Source organism: Sinocyclocheilus rhinocerous, unplaced genomic scaffold (genome assembly GCF_001515625.1).
Source record: "Sinocyclocheilus rhinocerous isolate Xijiao unplaced genomic scaffold, SAMN03320098_v1.1 scaffold113, whole genome shotgun sequence".
Taxonomy (NCBI): Eukaryota; Metazoa; Chordata; class Actinopteri; order Cypriniformes; family Cyprinidae; genus Sinocyclocheilus; species Sinocyclocheilus rhinocerous.
In genome coordinates this window covers 3,085,230-3,094,502 of record NW_015646846.1, presented here as the reverse complement: position 1 = coordinate 3,094,502, position 9,273 = coordinate 3,085,230, and the positions used below count along the sequence as shown (strand labels likewise).

At 38.5% G+C, this 9,273-nt stretch overlaps 1 pseudogene; it reads right to left on the bottom strand.

Moving 5' to 3' along the window:
• Positions 1 to 2,099: 2,099 nt before the first annotated feature.
• On the bottom strand, positions 2,100 to 8,547 carry LOC107708066 (immunoglobulin-like and fibronectin type III domain-containing protein 1; annotated as a pseudogene).
• Between the last annotated feature and the right edge of the window lie 726 nt (positions 8,548 to 9,273).

Genomic DNA, 9,273 nt, shown 5'->3' with positions numbered 1-9,273 from the left:
ATTCCTTACATGCTCACAGCAGCATGTTGTGGATGTATTGGCAGTAGCAAGTCTCGGTACTTGCTTTGCCGCAGCAGCAACGTAGCAGATCTATTCTGGCAAGACCAAATACATTAACATTGTCATGTTCATTACTATGCCAATCCCTCCGAGAGTTGTCATGACAGAACTACATTTCATTGGGGATGACATGAAAAGTCATGAAAGAATAATATGCTAGAAATTATGCTTGTCAGAAAATGTTTATTTGCATATTGTGAAGTCATATACACTTACATACATTCCAACTTTTGTTTTTAGTAGTACACATCACTTGGTATAATAGCAGATGTTATGTGCACTCAATTGCAATCCACCAATAGCTATGTTCATTTATATGCATGCATTGTCCTAGCTTAAAATTTATGCATGAAATTAGTTGTGGCAGAAGCAGAGCAAAAACTGGCACATCCAGCGGAGTACAGATCAATCTGAAATATAGAGTAGAATAAAGGAGAAAGGATAAAATTAATGACCAACTATTCTATACAAACATGATATTTAAGAGTTCGTTGTAAAAGCTGAATATAAAAATGCATTTGTAAAAGTAATTTGAGTTACATAATATGTAATGCACTGGCCAAGGCTCTTCACCTACTTTTTCAGAAAGCCACATTATCCAAATGACAGGTAATTTGAGTAATTGTTAGATCTTAGCACTTTTATTTTCATGACTGAAGCATACTTTATGCTGATCTCATTGTAGGTACTCGGGCTTAAAGGGCTAGTTCACCCAAAAATGAAAATTAGCTTGTGTTTTACTCACACTCGAGGCATCCTAGGTGTATATTACTTTCTTCTTTCAGACGAATCCAGTCAGAGTTATATTAAAAATTGTCCTGGCTATTCCAAGCTCTGTCATTGCAGTCAGCGGGTGTTGCAGTTGTACAGTCCACAAGTTGTCAAATAAAGCGAGCGCATCCATAATAAAATGTGCTGCACACTTGCTTCCTTTGCTCCTATAAACAAACTCGCGAGACTAGCATATCTCAGGGGCGCGCGCGCTGCATCATCCGCCGGAACGGCTTCCGCGTATGACAGATACCGGACATGAGAGAAAATCATCAGACTGGCTCAGGTTTCAGCAAAGTTTCTCATTTAGACAATGTCTGTTAGCTTTAAAGGGTTAGTTCACCCAAAAATGAAAATTAGTGTTTTACTCACACTCGAGGCATCCTAGGTGTATATTACTTTCTTCTTTCAGACGAATCCAGTCAGAGTTATATTAAAAATTGTCCTGGCTATTCCAAGCTCTATCATTGCAGTCAGCGGGTGTTGCAGTTGAACAGTCCACAAGTTGTCAAATAAAGCGAGCGCATCCATAATAAAATGTGCTGCACCCTTGCTTCCTTTGCTCCTATAAACAAACTCGCGAGACTAGCATATCTCAGGGGCGCGCGCGCTGCATCATCCGCCGGAACGGCTTCCGCGTATGACAGATACCGGACATGAGAGAAATGTGTTTATTACGTTTGAAATATGGATATTTTTCTTACAAAAACGCATGCATTCACTACAGAAGGCCTTTTTTCAACCCCCGGAGCCGTGTGAGGCATGTTTTATTATGAATGCGCGCGCTTTATTTGACTGTTCAACTGCAATTCCGACTGGATTCGTCTGAAAGAAGAATGTCATATACACCTAGGATGCCTCGAGGGTAAGTAAAACACAGTCTAATTTTCATTTTTGGTTGAACTAACCCTTTAATTTTGTGCTATTGCATTTCAAGGTAAGCCATGTTGCAATTGATAATGCAAGTACACACAGTACTCAGTTTTGTCAAAATGGACAGTATAGAGGACATTAGTGTAATCTTTTTTATACAATTATCTTTAGTTTTTTTTATTTAAAAAAAAAATTCTGCTGAGTGCTTCTGAACTCACCACAGAGATTTGCACAGAAAGTGCTCTAATGCATCAAGCAGTGCAGCTAATTTGTCTAAATCCATCTGTGACCGCATGAAAATGATTGGCGGTCCATATTTGCCCCGCAGGTCACTTTTTGACGGGCTCTGGCATAGGCTGTAACCCATTTACATTACGTAACCATGTTCAAAATGATTAGCAATGTGACTCCTTCACAAAGGAGAAACCAGCGTGTAAATCAGGTGACTGTGGTAAATAGTTCTCAAGCCTTGAAATGATCACTACAGCTGTTATACCTTTCACTTTTAATGTAGAAGAACATTCTGCCCTGCCAAATGGGTTGACTGCCACCACTTTGTACTCGCCACTATCTTCAGGCCGAACTCTGAGGATGTACATAGAGCAGATGCCAGATGCATTTGTGATGTAGTAGCTGTTGTCGGAGTTGATGCAAATCCCATTATGGTACCATGCAATATATGGGGTGGGGCAGCTGCGGACAGCGCAGGTCATGTAGCACTGGTATCCTTTTGGTGGATTGTGGAGTTTCAATGGAACCAGGATGGATGGTGGCCTTTGCAAAGTGACCACAGCTGACACTGTTGAGGGCACTGGAACTAGTTGGTGGGAAGGAAAGAAAGAAAAGATCTCAGTACTTCGCATTGTGCAATACAATAAGCTAAACTGGTAGTGGCCCTGCTGCCCACCTTTATTGTTGCACCTTTATATACGCCCCATGTTGGTGATTCTGAAGGATCAGAAAGTCCCATATCTGAGGGCACTGGAACTAGTTGGTGGGAAGGAAAGAAAGAAAAGATCTCAGTACTTCGCATTGTGCAATACAATAAGCTAAACTGGTAGTGACCCTGCTGCCCACCTTTATTGTTGTTTACGCCCCATGTTGGTGATTCTGAAGGATCAGAAAGTCCCATATAATTTTTTGCATAGATTCTGAAGTGATATTCTTGACCTGGTTGAATGCTGGTAGTGTAGGTAGTACAGAGAAGGTGGTCGGCTATTCTGCACCAAATGCGTGTTGGAGTTATATTCTTCCACCATGTAGTGCAGTCGGTCGTCTTTGTCGTGGTCTGGAGATGGACCCCATGAGATAATGACCTGTTCTAGCTCCACTGGGCCTGGAGGCTTGGGCTCATTTGTAGCCACATAAAGTAGGATTATTTTATAGGAATAGGAATATATCTGCAAGTTTCTTTCACTTATGAGTAACTCTTTGTTTCTTTGACATGTTCTTTTCAGGTTTGTTGTCTCTGAAGGTGTGGTCTCACCTAGGCTTAAAGCATGCAAAATTACTTTGAACCCTGCAATGAATATTTGCAACAGATTGTATGCAGCAAAGAACTTAACTTGTTTACATTGTATGATCACAGCTATATCATTCATATAAAATGTAGCTTACCTGTTACTCTGACCTCAATGTCAAAGCTGGTTTGCCCGCTTGAGTTTTTAGCCACAATGGTGTAGACTCCAGAATCTGAGTACTTTGAGGAGGGTATGACAAGTGTGCAAGTGCCATCAGCATGAATGATCTTGTTCCAGGGAGATACAGGTTCCCCATTCTTAAGCCAGGTAATGTCTGGAGGTGGAGAGGCCTGTGTGCCAAATATGATTTTTTTTTTCTATTTGAAGAAGATATTTAACTATATAGAGGCGATAAGTGTGTAAAGTGTGGTATGTAGATGTAGATTTTTACCTCATAGTTAATTTTGATTCTGATAGAATTTCCTGATCTCACAACCATAAAGTCTTCAGGATCTTTGAAATGGGGCTTCACTGAAAATGATTGATCGAAATCAGTAAAGATGGTTGAACTTAACTTGATTTCTTAATAATGTGTCTGTGACTTACTGTTGGGGTTTTTAGCGCAGATCATCACAGAGGGAGCACTGGGTTCTCCAGGCCCAGACATATTAATGGCTGTTACTCTGAACTCATACTCTGACCCCTCTGACACATCCTTCACTACATACTTCAGAGCTGTAAGAAGTAGAGACCACTTATAGGCTATGTATTTTGAGGTCTTTGAACTTTAAGTTAGGTGCTTGGTAATGGGGATTTATTGATTTGTCCTAGCAGTTGTTTTCCAGACTCAACATTTAGTAGAGCTGGAAGTCAGTGCCCTTCATTCAGTGTGGAGCTTTGAAAAATAATAAAAAAATACCTTGATAGGGTCCTTATCTGGGTTCAGAGTCACCCACTGGTTTGTATCTTTTTTGTGTTTCTCTAGCTGGTAGCCCAAGATTTTAGTCCCTCTATCTTTCTCTGGTGGGGTCCATGTAAGGTTTATACAATTTTTGAATGCACTGACCACCTTCGACGTGCCTGGTGGACCAGGGAACAATGCCAACACAGGTAATATAAATAGTAATATAAATATTAATGACCAGTACTTCTCAATATGAAAAATGTAGCAGTAAAGACTTAAGGAGTTTACTTAAAGAGCCAGCCATGATTTTTTCAGTCTCCATCGCTTCACTGATGCCCTCAAGATTCTTGGCGTAGATGCGATAGATATACCTCTTGCCAAGAGACATGTTTCTATCTCTGAAGGTTAGATGGTTAGCTGAAATATCGCCGACCCTTTTCCAGGTACTGTGCCCGACCTGTTGACGCTCAATTATGTAGTTGGTCACTTCTGAGCCACCGTCATCCTTCGGAGGATTCCATTTCAGTTCAAGGACCGTGGATGTGCTTTCATTCACTTCTAGTGGGCGTTGTGGTGGACCTGGCTTGTCTGTCAGGGGCACAGATGTGTGTTATTTAAAATATAGTAGGCTGTTTGTTTTGGTAACAGTTTAATTGCAGATATTGTACCCACCTAGTACTGTAAGGCTTGAGAAAGCTTCAATAGAACCAAAAGGTTTTTTTTTTTTAGCTGAATTTTGATTTGACCAGTATCTGTTCGCAAGCAATCTTTTATTCGAAGACGACTCTGGTTTGATTCCTTCACCACTTTCACCGAACCACCATCAAGAAGCTCAGAGCTATTTTTAAACCATTTAATCTCAAGTGAGGTTTGTGGAGGAAATGACATCTTAAAAGATGCACTCTGGCCTGCTTTCACTATCACAGGGTTGGAGATCTTTTGCAAAGCATCAGAGTCAAATTCTGGAAGATCTCGGAAATAGAGAAGCAATATACAGCAGGAAAGATAAATATGATTGCCAAACTGACAGTAACTTCCTTATGCTAGTGAAATGTAAAAAGAAAATTTTCTGCTCCATCACCATGGCCATCAGCTCTATCACCTCTCCCATCCGTACCCTTGCCTGTCCTGGCTGCTTCATCTTTTTCTCTTTGCAGTGTGGCCTGCTCATCTGCCAGACGTCTTGCAAGATCATCTGCTCCATCACTTGCACCACTTCGACCTTTTGCCTTGGCGTTAGGGTCCTCTGATGTGGCATAGAGCATAACAAACAATAATAGATTCTTAGCCTGTTTGATATACATGGCAGTGTAAAAGTATGCTGAACGATGATATGTCTTTGTTCTTCTTGAAGACTTACCGTCAACAGCAAGGGTGGCCCTAGATGATTTAATACCAGCAATAGCTGTGTGTCCCTTGTCCTCTTTTTTTTGCAGTTCTTTACTACTAATCTGTGGGTGAGCTTGTCTTCAGAGACTGTGATATTATACTTGTCTCCATGCTCAACAGAGATGTCATTGGCGCACCAGGTGATTTGTGGTACAGGGCCAGAAAAAACGCCCATAAACATTGCATCCTGCCCCTCAGCCACTTTAGCATCTTTTAGCATACCATTAAATTCCACATCAGGAGCTGTAGGGAAATGATTAATAAAATGGATGTAGAGATGTACTTTAAAGTATTTCATTTGAAATGCTAAACATTAAATACTTTCTTACTTGCTAAGGTCGTTGAGAAAATATTGACATCTTCAACATCCACTTGGTACACTCAAATATAACCCAGCGCTGGGTTAAAAAGGGACAACCCAACAGCTGGGTCAAAACAACCCAATAGCTGGGTTTGGGTTGTTTTGACCCAGCTATTGGGTTGTTTTGACCCAGCGGTTGGGTTGTTTTGATCCCAACCGCTGGGTCAAAACAACCCAATAGCTGGGTTTGTCCCTTTTTAACCCAGCGCTGGGTTATATTTAACCCAGCATTTTTAAGAGTGTATAGTCCACCATTTAAGCCAAGATTGTTTATGCTAATCTTGTATTTATCACCAGTTTTCTTCATATTGTGCTTGGAGGAATCATCAGTGCCATCACCATAATCAAGCATATCACCATCCTGGAAAGAGTGGAGAGTTTTAAATGTTTTTGTTTTTTGTGCTAGATGACTTTTTTTTTTTTTTAATCAGTGTAAAACCATTTGAACTTACTTTGTACAGATAAATTTTATTGTTTGGGTCCTTAAGCTTCAAACTCAAACTCCGCTCTGCCACTTGTCTTCACTTCAATCTGCTTCATGTTGCCAACATTTTCAACCACCTGTAAGACATAAAAAATGGGAGTTAAGAAGTAAGTTTAAGACTTTACTGAATATCCTTTAAAAAACACTAGAAATTATTAGACAAATTGGCTAAAGCACTGTTACAATTGCAGAAGGTTTTCTTAAGGCAGTCTCAACTCAAAATGATTGGAAATTGACTGACAAATCTAGTGAGACACCAGCCTCAGATGATTAAATCGCTGACCTTTACTTGTTCATCCTCCTTCTCCTTTTTCTTCAGGTTAAGCTGTTTTAGCATCCACCGATAATCAGTGACTCCAAACTCTTGACAGATGCACTCATAATCAGACTTTTTGGCACTTAGCATCACTTCCCAGAATTTTGGATCAATCTCTCCCTCTTTCTTGGGTTTTTCTTTTCTCTTCTTGATATTTCTAGACAGAAGATTTTTCATTTTGATGAAAGAAAAAAGTGACTGATTTATATGAGAGATTTCTGAAACACTTGATTCCCTGACAGTTGAGAAGTTAAACAATTACGAACCTTTTTTTTTACAAATTACGATCGTTGGTTTGTTCGTCTTATCCAACATAACAGAAAACATCAAACATTATCAATACAGCATGTAAATAAAATGCCCCTCTTTACATTCATTTAATATTTCAGGATGAACATATCCTCCTTTTTTTGATGTATCTTGGCTTTTTCTTTAATCCAACTAAAAGACAGATAAAGGAACTACCATAAACATTGCATAAATGTGAGCATGCATTCAGATTACACAACAGATCTAATTGCATTGAATTGTACAGATCTGAAAATGGTAATATTCTTGAATATTGTGCTTTTTCAAATAAAAATATGTTGCCATCCGTCAAATATGCCTAATGTAGCTGTGCACATGGCTTTTCCAAATTGATTTGTAGCAAAACATTTGTACGTATCTGCTTGATCGACTTGCACATTTACTATCTGTTTGAACACAACAGATTAAACAGTAATTTGACCGTAGAAGGATCAATCATCATAATGTACTGTTCTGTATGATAATGTTTTAATTTCAGATCCAAAGTTTTTGGCATTGGTACGTTACCTCTAGAACATGTTCCCTAGTCCTTTCATCATATCTCGGCTTATATTTTTCTGGATTAGAAGTGTCACCCTTGTTGCGAGCCCATGTTACAGTTGGTGCTGGATCTCCACTCACCACCGCTTTGAAAATGGCCACTCTGCCTGCAGTTACAGGAAGGCAACCCATTCATCTTCTCTGACTTTTATGCTTATGAAGGATCTACTACCCAAAGCTACTACTTTTTCATTATAGCTAAATGACTGCTCAACTAACTCATAAATCGAATCCACAGTATATTGGACTATATTGGACTATATATCAATTATTAGTGTGAATTTATTAACAACTGAGCAGAACAAATCTTTTAATACTGTCAAATATATTTAGACTTTTTTTTAATAGCAACACTTACAATAATAATAATAATAATAATAATAATAATAAATAATAATAATACTAATTATTATTATTTTAATACCTTGTTGAACTGTCAAGGCAAGTGGTTTTCTGCTGAAATCAGGTGTAGTTTTTCCACGTGGCAGTTCCTTGATGTACTGGGTGATCATAACACCAGGCACTCTAGAGCTCTTCTTGATCTCCACTTGAAAGATATATGCTTTAATCATTAAATTGTATTAATCATTACATTATGAGCTTTATTAAACAACACTGAATGTTTTGTTTTCGTAAATAAGCCACACAGATATGCCATATGTTATTCAAAATAGAACTGACGTGCCATCTTCATTGCCTTCACTTGGGATTTATTCACATAACCACATGAGGGCAATGCTTCCTTGGAACTTTGGACCAAAACAAATAAGGAGGTATCAAAATAAAGGATAAGCTACCACTTTGAACCTACCATAAATGTTTTAGGCTGGATGGTGCATTTATCATGTGTGTGACAAAAGTAAAGTTCAGAGTGTTCTCTTGACGATTGACTCTTAAAATTGCAGGTTGATAACTCAGCAGCTGTTGAGATTTTGCCTAATTTTTTTTAAAATCTGGGACATATATTTGTATGTGATTTTATTTAATCCGTTAAATAATGTAAATCATTGCAACTACAATGTTTTGATTCAAATATAACTTACCCTGACCAACAGGAATCTCTTCTGCAGGCTGTGACATCTTCAGAATGTGTTTTACCCTTGTTCCAGTAGTCAAGAAACTAGTCTGTATATGGAAAACAATTATTGGCATTCCAAGATTCAAAGGATCCTCAGCAATGCTTTTACAAGGCCAAAGGGGTAAGAAACAGTTATCCAACATTTGACAGATCACACATGAATAAAACTAAATTATATGAGCCATAAACTATTATTTCTGCCTATAGCTTAGAACCAAAAAGATCTGACACAATCTTGCTGAGGGGAAAGAACATTTGAAATGACACTTTTTTTTTAGTGGCGGAAGCAATGGCTCTCCACCATAAGGCTGGGATGATGATGTTCTTCCTAACCTTAACCTTTCATTTGGATTGCTCATCTTTCCTGAACATTTGTCAAACAATCTTGAGAGTTCTGGCATCAAGCTGTACAGTCTATCAAAAAGCCTCCCCTTTTCACTTTATATGTCTGTCGGTCTCATTTTTACCCTCCTGTGTACAAAACAAAGTAGAAAAAACAAAGCCAAATGAAATTCATCAAAACAAGGTTAATGCACTCAAGAAGGAAATTTGTTTAAGATTATAAATCTAGATTTTTATTTTTTTTCCATTTAATTGCGTTTATTTTACTTAGACCATTGGCAGATTGCAAAATGACAGCCCCAGTCACCATTTTCTTATGTAAATGAAAGTGAATGGTGACCAAGGTCACTAATGCTCTACCTAACATTATCTCTATTTTTATGGAA